Genomic DNA, 12,604 nt, shown 5'->3' on the forward strand with positions numbered 1-12,604 from the left:
TAATCCAGGACCTTCAGATTAAGACTTATAAACATATACAAAATTTGCAACACTAGAAATATAAAATACATTTCAAATGTACTATAAGAATTCATATTGCTGTAGCACAAATCTCCTGAACAAAATACCCATCTTGTCAGCTTTCTGTTTCTATAGGGTTCAGACTGTGCCAGTGAGTGAAAAAAGTAGTTGAAACTACATTTAGTCCAGCATAGAAAACATTTTTTTTTCTAGAAGGTGAAGTCCTCGCTCTTGACATAGAAGGTTGAATTCCTGTACCCCTGCTACTGAAGTAAATAACTCCAGGTATATTGCACCTCCAGAATACATAGAAATGCATTCCAGTGACCCCATTAAGGAAGCAACCTTTTTGCAAAATATCTGAAAACCACATATCAGCAAACATCATTTGGCTGTATATCATAGCACGCATAACTGATAACCTCAGTTAATAGATTTCTGTATGAAACTTCCAAGTTGTGCTCATTCATTAGACTGGTTAATATGGCGAAATGCATGATTAATTCTGTTTTATTTATCCATTTAGCAGTGGTAGTAAAAGTGCATTAAAATGTGCATTGCTTACAGTATATTATTTATCTAGATTAGTTGTAACAGTGACAAAAGATACTCCCAAAATAGCAATGCTTGCTATTGCATAGCTTCAAAACAAGTACTCGTTTTCAGTTGCCATTTTTGCTTAACCATAGTGAAAAACTTCTGCTGCCAAATGGCCCACAGTGACTTACACTTCATCAGCCTGCAAGCCTCCAGTCAGACAGCCAGCAGAATGATACATGTTTTCATATGCCTCACTGAACTAAGGCAATCAGAACTTGTTGAACTAACTTTGCTATTGTGTAATATTTTAACCATTAATTTTCTTCAGGACTAACAGGCCTTTCTCATTTTGCCTAGCATGTGCCTCTCCACCTAACCACACACCCCACAAAGTAACATCAAATGGATTAGGCTTCTGTGCTTCCATGCCAGTTACCCCACTGCAGACTTCAAATAAGAGATTAAGCTGTGAACCTGTGTTTGAAACTAACTGCATAAAACCTGTCCCAGACATTTAGTTGTTTTAGCCATAATTTTTGTGACTTTTTTCCACTGGATCCCCACTGAACAACAAACCCTCCCCCCATCCAGGAGGGTCATTCACTCCTCCATTATTGTAAACCCAAACATCCATCCATTCCCTTAGGGGTGAGGATTATGGTGCCATAATCTGGGGTTTCTCTTGGTCTCACAGTCTACCTGCACACATATTTTAGGGCATCTGAGGCGCTTGTGCAATGAGCCATTCTAAAGGGGTGTCACCTGCTTTTCTGAGTGTTGTTATCCTCATTGTCTACCCCAAGACAGACATGAGTCATTCTAAAGGGGTGTCACCTTCTTCTTTGAGTGTTGTTATCCTCATTGTCTCCCCAAGACAGACATGAGCCATTCTAAAGGGGTGTCACCTGCTTCTCTGAGGGTTGTTACCCTCATTGTCCCCACCCAAGACAGACATGAGCCATTCTAAAGGGGTGTCACCTGCTTCTCTAAATGTTGTTATCCTCATTGTCCTCCCCAGGACAGATATGAGCCAGTCCAAATGGGTGTCACCTGCTTCTCTGAGTGTTGTTATCCTCATTGTCCCCCCCCCCAAGACAGACACTAGTGGTTTTTCACTGTATCCAGTGGAGACTTTAACATGGAGCGATTACTCCTTACATGAGCTCCTATTCCTTCCATTGCTAGAAAAGTGAGCAGGCATAGCCTTGTCATTGCTTACCTCCTGCTGCAGCTCTAACAGTGCCTGCGCTATTAAACAAAAGCTGCTTCTCTGGGTCATAGTCGTGTTTTTTTCCACTGTGTTATTAAGTTTGCTGCTTATATCCATAAATGTTGACATAACCATGTTTTTCACTTTCTGTTTATTCCTACCTGCAGTATGTGACTTTTACTATATGTAATCATAAAGAACCTGACTGTGATGGTCTGATTATATATATCTTGCCTCCATAGTAGCTAACCTATCAGGCTGCATGACGAGAATAGGCTCATAACTGCACAAAAGGACTCATCTCTTTTATTACATTTTATGTTATCTATGGAATTAATTTATTTACAGGCAAATAATCAGAATCTTTCAGCTTAAGGGCCAGCTGCAGAAGGAACACACTGAAACATTTGTGAAGTATTGGTAAAGTGAAGACATTTTGAGAAATGAGGGCGGAGGCAGCTACAGGTGATCTAGTAGTTAGAAACTGGTGCTTTTCCATTCATGGTGCAGGCTCAATTCCTGTCCGGAGAAAGTTAAAATGATGTTAATATCAAAAAGGGGACAGAAAATATTATCATGATATGATGGCTACCAGGCTTATTGAGGTTCAGTAGGTTTTAAGCTTGATTCCATAAATTATTGGAAATTCAAAGCCACCCTCACCTTTAATGCAGAAAGATCAGAAGGCTGTGAGTTCTATTGCTACCTTAGGAAGCTGGATTAATTTCTCAGTGCTGACACTACAGTGCTGCACTCCTGCGTGTGATGTCATTTGGATGAGACATTAAACTGATGCCCCACCTGCCTCAGGTAGTGGCAGCTCAGGTGCATGTAACAGATCCTACCGTGAAAGATCAGAAGGCTGTGAGTTCTATTGCTACCTCAGGAAGCTGGATTAATTTCTCAGTGCTGACACTACAGTGCTGAACTCCTGCGTGTGATGTCATTTGGATGAGACATTAAACTGAAGTCCCACATGCCTCAGATAGAGGCAGCTCAGGTGGATGTAACAGATCGCATGGGACCTATCAAAAAGAGTAGGAGAGCTTCCCTGATGCCCTGGCCAAATTTCCTCTAGTAGTATAAATACTGCCTCAGGTCTCCACTATAGAGAGGACACTGAGCTAGTGGGACTATTCTAACCAACAGAGAGTAAATAAATAAATGCTATATGTTAAAAAGACATGCATTAGCCTATACAGATTTGCTTCAAGCTTGCCTTTTCTTACTTCCACAAGGGGCTGGAAAGTGTATGTTCTTTAACCTCCCTTCATTTGTTTGGAGTATCAATATCTCTGAAATGGCATCATCCTAGGGACCAAACTGTCCGAATACACTACAAGTCCCAGTTTCTATGAAGTTTAACATGCAATACTAGCAGTCAGTCTGTATAAGTAACAGATGTAAATATTACAGTCTGACACCATGCACATGGTTGATATCACAAAAGCTGGTTTGTTGAAATCATTGTCATTTAGCCTTATACATTTTTACAGGTAGAATGAGGAAGAAGCTGAGGCAGCGACAGACGGTATTTTCCTGGATTTGTTAATCTCTGCAGAAGGTGGCTGCAGTCATACATTTAAAAGTTGTTTGCTATTTGCATGGAAAGCTATGGCATATCTGGATAATATTTTACAGAGGAAAGATATTGCATTGTCAGAAAAGGTCCATATAGTTAAAGTTATGTTTATCTCAATAATATATTAATGTGAAAGTTGGACAATAGGTAAGACTATGCACTGGAAAATCAGTGATCCTAGTCATTCAATCTGTCCCATCCAATATATGCATCTTCAAGCCCCAGTTCACAGCCAATCTAGTGCTCCAGCCTCAAGTGCTTCTTAATTTTTTGCCCAAAATGCCTTGTTCCTCCCTGAGTAACCCATTTTTCGTTTGCCGCCTGTTGGAGGGACATCGCAGATCTTACCAGATAAGTGATTCTGCCTTATATTATTTGCTGTTTTTTTTGTTCATAAAAATTTTTCATTTTCCGCCTTTGACCATTTAAAATTAGTACAGTAGAGTAGTTTATAGGTAAGTACTAGGCTAGCTGCCTTTGTGGGCCATTTTAAGAGTTGTCAATTAAAGAATTAAACCCTGTACCTTATGTCTGTAAGGTAAACACCTTATCTATTATACCAACTTGTAGTTTAAGAACTTTGTCTATATTTAGACTTTAGTCAGCCCTTGTGTTACTGATATCATGCCCTCTTTCTTTACAGTCTGCTGGTCTTGGCATATTTCTTATCACACAGAGTAAATGTTTACTGCTAGTTGTTATTATACCTTTTTCTATTATAGGGTTTTAGTAGTATTTAGAATTTAATAGATATCTGTGTGTAAGTTGTTACTGCGGTGGTGGTGCTGCGGTAGCGTTGTCACCTCACAGTGAGACGTTGTCCTGTTCGATTCTAAGTTAGAGTGTCTTCTGTGTGGAGACATGCGTGAATGGGCGTACCTTTTTTGAAGATTGTGCATCAGGGCCGGCAACTCAGCACGTAAAAATCTACTGCCAATCATTAGCGGACTGGAGTTCCGCTGTGGCGAACCCTAATCGGGAAAAGCCGAAAGACACAAAAATCTGTGTGTAAGTTGTTACTTAGATTGCATAGTGTTATTTTTTTCTATTAATCAGAGTGTCTAGGGTTTTGGATCTTTCACTGTGTGTATACAGCATGGATCATAAAGCAAGTTTTAACAAATGCTATGTGTAGTATGTTTAGGAGTGGTGCATCTTAACACTTCTTGTGATGCCTGCTGCCTTCTGGCCCAGAGTGTTATCCAACAGGAGGACTAAGCTTATCCTTAAGAGTGCACAAAGACACCAATAAAAGTCCAATCAATGAAAAAACAGTCAGCTCGAATCACACGTACATAAACTATTTTATTAAAATGCACGAATTTAAAATACATGAGTTTAATGCTTTCATTCCCAAATGGAACTTCTTCAGAACTCCTGTTTATGGTGTATAGTTTATGTACGTGTGATTCGAGCTGACTGTTTTTTCATTGATTGGCCTTCCATTGGTGTCTTTCTGCTGCCTTGTCATGTTTTTTTGTGGATTTTTCATTTGTGCTTTTATTACTACTGATTATCCATAAGAGTCTTTTTCCTCTGGATTCTGAGAAAGCAAAATCAAAGAATTCCTTAGAGAAAGCTCCAAAACTTAAGGACTTGGAGATGAAGAAGAATCTTGCTTTATCTTTGAGTCCAGTTTTGATGCTGAAGACTCCTAGTATCAAAGAGAATGCCACCCGAATGTCAACCTATACCCTGCCTCTGGATCCAGAGCCACTGGCACCGGTCACACTGGCACTCCCAAAAGTGTGGAGACGCCTGTTTCTAGACCAACATCAGCCTTATTGACCTAGTCATTTAAATCTTATAGCAGTACCTCTGAAATGGATTTGGACTGCCTATTGCAGAAGTTTCTCTGAACCCAAATCAAGAAGGATGTCATTATGACTCCATTAGCTCTAAAGCTGATTGGATCCATGCACATTCCACAGATCCAGACTCCCTCATTGGTCCACCCTTCAGCTCCAGTCTTGTCAGATTCATATGGCCATCCAGGTTCTGTGGCTCCATAGTCACTGAGCCAGGTTTCTACAGCTCCTTGAGGGTTGGATTTGACTACACTGTCACGACTTCCTTTGGATCTGTTGTCAGAGTCTTGGAACTAAATAGTCAGGTGGATGGCTCCTTTGTTATTGTTGGAGATGTCTGCCTTTGGTACCTTGACTCTGATCCCTTCCTCAGAACTATCCACTTGGTTGAATCCTAGGAATTTAATGGAGTCATTTTCTCTCCATTCAAGGAGTTGGATTCGACCACAGGTGCAATTTTTTCAGATCCTACCAAAGTTGGAATGGCCTTCCAAGTGCTGGGGAGAATCATCTCACCTCATAAAGTGGATCTGCAGGATCCCTTGAGCACAGTTTCACCCTATGACCCTTACTCTTTGGATTTGGCTTCTTAACAGTCATCATCCAGGCAGATTCATTACATTGGCCTCAAACCTTCTGCATCACAGCAAAGGCATCTGTCAGAAGACTCAGAAGCATTATCCCCTGAGCCATGTAGGAAGAGGGGGTGCAAGAAGAAGCATGCTGACTCACCAGATGAGTCTATCATATCAAATACTGATAATCCCCACCATCTCGACATGATTACATCTCCTTCAGTGAGATCCGTGAGCTCATGAGATATAGGGGATCCTGGCAAGCTGAACCTCCCTCTCATGATGAAGCAGTACTATTTGCAGCTTACAGGAAGACCCATTCTACTTCCTGGGTGGACAAAGCAGTGAATTTGGCAGTAAATAAATCATGGAAGGAATGCAACACATGTGAGTCAGTCCCAGGAAGCCCATCAAGATAAATAGACCCCTAAAGACAAAAATGTTTGGGTCAAAACTTCTCCAGTGGACTCCATCATGATTGCATCAGCCACCAAAAAGAGTTGTCAGAAGACTGTTCGTCTTATATTCATTCACCCAACAAGGTGTTTCAGGCTATGGACAGACTGTGAAAGTGGGAATATGTGTCCAGTACCATTGCTATCTGGACTGAGAACTATGCCACCCATATGACTAGGTTCCAGACGAATCTAGCACAGCAGACTCTATCTGCTTTGAAGGACCATATTACATCTGAATCACAGAAGAACTTCAGGCCACTCTGTCCACAGTGTCTAATATCACTAACTTGTCCATGTGCCTGCTATATAATACAGAAGATGGAGCAGCAAGGAGAACCCGAGCAAGAGTAAGCATAAGACACCACGGTTGGCTGCATCTATGTGACTTTGCAGACCACTTTAAGGGATCCTTTAAAAATGCTCTTTGAAGGAAGTAACTTGTTTGGTAAGACTGTTAAAGAATGCATGTAGAAGTGTTAGCAAGATGGCAAGATGCTCTCTGCACTAGCAGTGAAGTTTGAGACATCTCTGCGCAACTTCAGTAGGAACCAAAAGGGTGCTCATTCACTATGGTTTTGTACATCTCACTATTAGTATGACTCCTCTTCTGACAGAGGTGGAAACGTCAGAGGAGACTACTTCAATAGACACAAGCCCAGAGGCCATGGGGGTTGACAGACCAAGGGCTTCAGGGGCCCTTCTCTGACAAGTGACCTCAGAATCCCTGAAGGGTTGCCTGACTGTTCTATTCTGGAGGCAGTCAGGGGATGAATATCCCTCTATTCCCATTCATGGTTCACTATCACATGAAACAGGTGAGTAAGAAGGATAATATCCAAATGTTAGTGAATTCCCTATTTGGAAACTTCCCCATACCCCAAAATCCGATTGCCAGATGTCTCACCCAATTAGACAAAGGCTGCTTTGTCAGAGGTTTTCTCTCTTTTACAAAAAAAAGCCATCCATTAGGTCCCACCAGAACAGCACGGGTCAGGATTCTAGTCATGCTTCCTTTTGGTTCAGAACAAAACAAAGGACTTATGTCCCATTCTGGACCTAAGTCTCCTAAACAATTATGTTGAAAAGACATTACTTCAAATGGTCATGGTGCAATCTATTCTTCTATGTCTGCAGAACAACTGGATATGCTCTATAGATCTCTGGAATGCTTACCTATATATAAATAGAGACAGACAGGAGTTTGCTTTCACTCAGGAGACAGTCATTTTCAGTTCACAGCCCTGCCATTTGGTCTCACCACAGCCCCCGGGGTGTTCACCAAATGCATGGGGGTAGCAGTAGCTCATCTACAGCTACAGGGATTCTGTATTTTCCCATATGTAGGCAACTAATTCCTGGCTCCCTCTTTAGCATGTATATTGAAACACAAGGCTGCTTGTATTTAACATACAGAAACAATTGAGTATTCCTTGATTTTTCTGGGTAACTGTATAAGGGTTACATTTATTTATTTATTTATTTATTTTTCAATATACTTGATTATACCTCATACATTGTATTTATTTAATTTTTCATATATACATACTGTTTTTGCTAAAGATACACTAGTACTGCTTTTTACACTAGTACATTATTTTGGTTTTGGTATTGAAATAAATTTGTATAGGCTAGGATTACAAGAAAAGTTGGGTGTTGATAGATATACAAATACATAAAACTAGCTTAATGATGGTGTAAGGGTTAAAACCTGATGACTTGGAAGATGGATTTATTGTAACTAATCATCTCCTGATTGTATTGCTAATTGATATGTGTATTTAATGACTGTGATTAAAATGTGGAAAACTGACTCTAAAGATGCCCTACAAGGGTGAAAGCGCTTAGTCAGTTATATTTAATACTTCAAATAAAAGTCTTGGTGATTTTACCTTGGTATCACCAGTGTTATTTATTTTTTATCACTTTATCTATTTTTATTTGTATCTCCAGGAATAAATCCTTACCCATTAAACCTAAAGCTCACTCCACTACCTCAATGGCCTTTTTCGGGGCCCTGTCCTTAGGCAAGATTTGTCAAGCTGCCACTTGGTCTTTAACTCATACATTTGCCAAACATTACTAATTAGACTGTTCTCCAGGGCCAAGGCTTACTTTGTGGCTTCCATCCTGAAAGATCCTCTGTCATAAGACCACCTAGGAATCCAGTAGCTGGGTATTCTGAGCCATATGTCAGATCAGATGGATTGAATGAGTAAGATACAAAGGTTATGCATTTATCTTAATGATAGAGCCTTTCATTCCAGTCCATCTGATAAGACAATCCATCATCCTTTCCATTGCTGGCTTGAGTCAAAGGCAGTACAGATGTGCATAAAATAGGCATCAAACTTGATCTGAGTTACTCATGCAGGAGCAAGGCTTTCAGAGTAAAAAAGTTAGAAAGAGCTTGAGGCTGGAGCACTAAATCAGCAGGATCAGATAAGAGCTGGGACTCAAGGACTCATATGTCATATTGGATGGAGTGGAATGAAAGGATCTGTCATGGTAAATACATAACTTTTGTTTTCTGAACTGTGGTATTGAAAACTTTTGAGATTTATATATACTACAAAAAAAAAAAAAAATATATATATATATATATATATATATATATATATATATATATGTTGTTGTATCTTTCGGCTTTACCTGGTTAGGGGTCGCCACAGCGGAACTCCGGTCCGCTAATGATTGGCAGTAGATTTTTACGTACCGAGTTGCCAGCCCTGACGTACAACCTTCAACGAAGGTACACCCATTCACGCATGTCTCCACACAGAAGACGCTTTAGCTGAGAATTGAACAGGACAACTTCTTGTTGTGAGGCAACACCATTACCGCAGCACCACCACCGCGGTTTTATATATATATATACACAGTGACTAAACAACAATGTGCATAATATATGTGTATGTATATATATATATATATATATATATATATATATATATATATATATATATATGTATATATATATATATATATATATATATATATATATGTATAAATATACATATTTATATATATATATATACATATATTATGCACATTGTTGTTTAGTCATTTATCTAAATCTGACTCTTCATATCTGCATGTACTTCAGCACATGAGGCCTGTCTGTATATATATATATATATATATTCTGGCCACATGTTGTGAAGATAATGCTCACTAGAGAAGACAATGATGTTGAGAAATATAAAGGACAAAAAAAAAAAGAAGGAAGGGGCAGCAGAAGGGAAGGTGCAGAGACATTTCTACTGAAGTAATGAATCTGAATCTGTAAGAATTTAAAGAAGTATTTCTTGACAGGCCTGAAGGGGCATAAACATTATTACTGAAGTAATGGCTCTATATCTGCAAGGGTTTATAGAATTAGTTCTTGACAGACAGGCCTGATGTGCTGAAGTACATGCAGATATGAAGAGTCAGATTTAGATAAATGACTAAACAACAATGTGAATAATGTGTCTGAGTGAATTGTTGAGAAGGTAAATGCATGTCATAAACCAGAAGTTGGATGAAATATCACATCGAGATTCTGCCTAATAAAGGGCTGTAAATGCAGTATGGCTTACGTATTGAATACAATAAAATAAATTACTAAATAAAGCATATAGTCAACATTAAATAATACTTATGATGCATATCAACAAAATGTTATACTCAAAATTCAAACACCTTTATTGTTTGGTATCATATACTGCAACTACAATTTTGCTAGTTAATTAGCTTTGCCTGTTGTGTGCAGTTAGTTTGCATGCATAAGACTGTTAAAAGTCACCTGTGAAAAAACAGCATTAGTGACTGATAGCAAAATCGATTACTTTAAAAGGTAAGTAAAATGTTCTCTAAGATATCTCTGGTTAGTTACATTTTGGATAGCAATGCACAAACTAATATGCAACAATATATAACCAGTTAAACTCTCTTTTGAGGTCACTTTGGTTTGCAGAATAGATCAACAATAGTTGGGTGTGATAATATCACAGCATATATTAATCCTTACCAGACCTGGTGAGAGGCAGATCCTGTGCAGGGTCTTGTTCTTCTTTTTGAATCAATTAACGTATGCACAAATGTGTAAATATATCTTATACCTGTATCTAATCTGTTTGTGCACAGCTATATCCTTATCTATCTGTCTATCTATCTATCTATCTATCTATCTATCTATCTATCTAGCTATCCATGTGTGTGTGTTTGTGTGCCTGTGTGCATGTGTGCGCGTGCGCGCATGTGCGCATGCATGCGTGTGTGCGTGGGTGTGTGTGTGTTTGTGTGAGTATATGTGTGTGCGTGTGTGTGTGTGTGTTGGTGAAAAAGAAAATGTGCGCTTATATTTCTCCATCATATAGCTGGATGTTCTTACTTGTAAAAGGCCTTTGTTTATATTTCCACTGTCTGCAGGATGAAAAGTATGTTAAGCAAACACAGCCTTTGGATCCCCCCCTGTATAACGAAACAAATTTTAAGGCATCACTTTTTAACTAAAAGAGAGATTAGCCAATCTATTAACCATGTAAAACAGCCCTCAAAAGGGAGATGACTCCCATCCAGCTCTCTGCTAATTAAATGCAACCTCCATCAAGGTCATAGCATTCCAGTGGAGGTTATGTAAGAGAGATTTTCCAGTTTGGGATATTTTTAAAGAATGTTTCATCAAGAAATGGAGATTTGTCAAATCAGCAATTTGCAGACTAGGATGTAATTTCTTTTTCTTTAGGCTCATAACATATTTTAAGTGGGGTGCACTGTCTTATTTTAATACTAATTGTGGGGTAGTTTTGCTAATGCAGTGGAGTACATGTAGGAAGAGGGAAAAATGCATTGGTAATACTCACTGAAGTTTTTGTTTGAAAATGGGTGCCCTTATTTTAAAACATTAGTACGTCGATAGAAAAATATATTAAAATGAATTTATCTGAAAAAAAAGCATCTCAAACTAACTGGATGAATAAAGTAAAAGACTGGTGGATATACTTGAGAATGTTGATAAGCAGCTAAGTTTTCCAGTCCATTTTATAATAAATGTGTGTGTGTGTGTGTGTGGGGGGGGGGGGGGGGGGTTAGAAAAAACAAATTGAAAAAGTATCTTAAATAAACAAAGTAGAACAAAAGATTTCTAGGGTGATTATTTTACTCCAAAGACTACTTTGACTACTACATCCCCAATTATTCTATTTGTCTCATATCTTCCTCCTTCTGCTTCATTACAAAAACATAATACCCTACTCAAGGACTGCACCTCCTGTGTTCAGAGCATCAAACATCTTAGTCTTCTAATTAATTTTAACCTCAATCTCCATGGCCCCTCACAAACCTAACCTCAATCTCCATGGCCCCTCACAAACCTGCACACTTGAAGTTCTCAGTGCGTTTCATCTCACCCACCTCATTCTTCGACCCATCAGATCCAATACGTCCTCATCATATCACTCACTGCTTAATCTAATAATCACAGACAACCCCTCAATTATTTCTCATATAACTATCCACCCTCCTAACCTCTGTCCTATAAGCTTCAACATCCACCTTGATTGCAAAAATTCCCCTCCAGGACTCATTACATTCCACCATAAATCTTAAGTAAGCATTAACAAACTAAAAACATAGCTATCCTCTGTCAGCTGAGGTACTGTACCCTCCTCATCTGACCCTAACAATGCTGCCCAGCTCTTTACCCAACTTCTCTGTAATCTACAAGACTCATTCTTCCCTATAGTTACAAGATTGTACAAACACGAGAAAAACTCCTGGCTCACTTATTAACTCAAAACCCTCCTATCTCCCACAAAGCATTGCACTCTTGGTGAACAACACTGCATACTGCTCAGAAACCTGTCCAAACAAGCAATTAGGTGTCATAAAAGCCATCATAAGAAAACACATCAATCAAACTTTTTCACTCCCCTAATCTCTTCCAGGCAGAGGTCAACTGTTTAACAGGTCGTAAAACTCCTCCCATATCTCACTCTTCCCCCTCTTCTCTCTCATCCTCAGCCTTTAGTACTCACTTCTCTACCCTCACTTCCATCAGTTCATATACTTCACGCCCATACTCAATCTGTCCCCCCGGTTATACTCACCTCTTCTACTTTGTAAAGACTGCAACCAGAGATATTATGCTTCTCCTTGAAAACCTAAAACTTGACTCATCTGCAGGGACAGACACATTCTTCCCCTGGTTCCTAATCCAGTGTAGGGAGTATATTGTTATTCCTCTGCTCTTTAACTGCAACCTTTGTTTAACTAAAAACTATATGCCCAATATACAGAAAACATAAACAATCATATCTGTCTCCAAACAATCCAACCCCAGGCTACCCCGTGATTACCTCCCAATCTCCATCCTCCTTACCCTTGGGAAAATCTTAAAAAATGGTCTATAATCAACTCTCAAACTACAT

General features: G+C 39.1%; 1 protein-coding gene across 5 annotated transcripts in view; it reads right to left on the minus strand.

Moving 5' to 3' along the window:
* The window catches only part of PRDM16 (PR/SET domain 16), a 2,576,872-nt gene that overhangs the window by 1,690,063 nt on the left and 874,205 nt on the right, over positions 1-12,604 (minus strand). The gene's annotated exons all lie outside the window — the stretch shown is intronic.

This window comes from Protopterus annectens, chromosome 2.part1 (genome assembly GCF_019279795.1).
Source record: "Protopterus annectens isolate FY-2018-M chromosome 2.part1, PAN1.0, whole genome shotgun sequence".
NCBI classification, from domain to species: Eukaryota; Metazoa; Chordata; order Ceratodontiformes; family Protopteridae; genus Protopterus; species Protopterus annectens.